Consider the following 1,185-nt stretch of genomic DNA (forward strand, 5'->3'; position numbering starts at 1 on the left):
TCATCTGCAAATAGTGACAGTTTCGTCTCTTCCTTTTCAATATGGATGGTTTTCTTTTTCTTTCCTAATTGCCCTGACTAGAATTTTCAATAGTATGTTCAATAAAAGTGGTGAGAGTGGGCATCATGTCTTGTCCCTGATCTTAGAGGAAAAGCTTTGAGTTTTCACCTTTAAGTATAACATTAGCTGTGGGTTTGTCGCATATGGTCTTTGTTAAGTTGAGGTAATTCCCTTTCTAACCACTTTGTTGGGAGTTTTTATCATAAATGGATGTTGAATTTTGTCAAGTGCTTTCCTACATCTATTGAGATTATCATATGATTTTTATCCTTCATTTTGCTACTGTGGTAGAACACATTGACTGTCCTCCATATGTTGAACCAGGCTTGTGTCCCTGGAATAAATTCCACTTAGGTATGATCCTTTTAATATATTGTTGAATTTGGTTTGCTAAATTCAAATTGTTGAGGATTTTCACATATTTTTATCAGGGATATTGCTGTAATTTTTTTTCCTCTTAAACTTAAGACTTGTTTGGTGGCTTAACATATGATCGATCGATCGATCGATCGATCTATCTATCCTATTTATCTTTTTCAAGATTTATTTACTTGAGAGAAAGAGAAATCGAGAAAGCATGGGGGGAGGGGTGGAGGTACAGGGAGAGAGAGTCTTAAGCAGACTTCATGTGGAGCATGGAGCCCAATGCGGGGCTCGATCTCACTACCCTGAGATCATGACAGGAGCTGAAATCAAGAGTCCCACACTCAACTGACTGGACCACCCAGGTGCCCCTATCCTGGAGAATGTTCTATATACACTTGAAGTATGTGTATTTATTGTTGCCTTTGGATTAAATGTTCTGTAGGTATCTGTTACAGTTTTCCAGTCTAATGTGTCATTTAAGGACTGATGTTTTCTTTTTTTTTTTAATTTTTTATTGTTATGTTAATCACCATACATTACATCATTAGTTTTTCATGTAGTGTTCCATGATTCATTGTTTGTGTATAACACCCAGTGCTCCATGCAGAGCGTGCCCTCTTTAATACCCATCACCAGGCTAACCCATCCTCCTAACCCCCCCAGAACCCTCAGTTTGTTTTGCAGAGTCCATCGTCTCTCATGATTTGTCTCCCCTTCCGATTTCCCCCCTTCATTCTTCCCTTCCTGCTATTTTCTTCT

Source organism: Phoca vitulina, unplaced genomic scaffold, assembly GCF_004348235.1.
Source record: "Phoca vitulina isolate PV1807 unplaced genomic scaffold, GSC_HSeal_1.0 scaffold7, whole genome shotgun sequence".
NCBI classification, from domain to species: domain Eukaryota; kingdom Metazoa; phylum Chordata; class Mammalia; order Carnivora; family Phocidae; genus Phoca; species Phoca vitulina.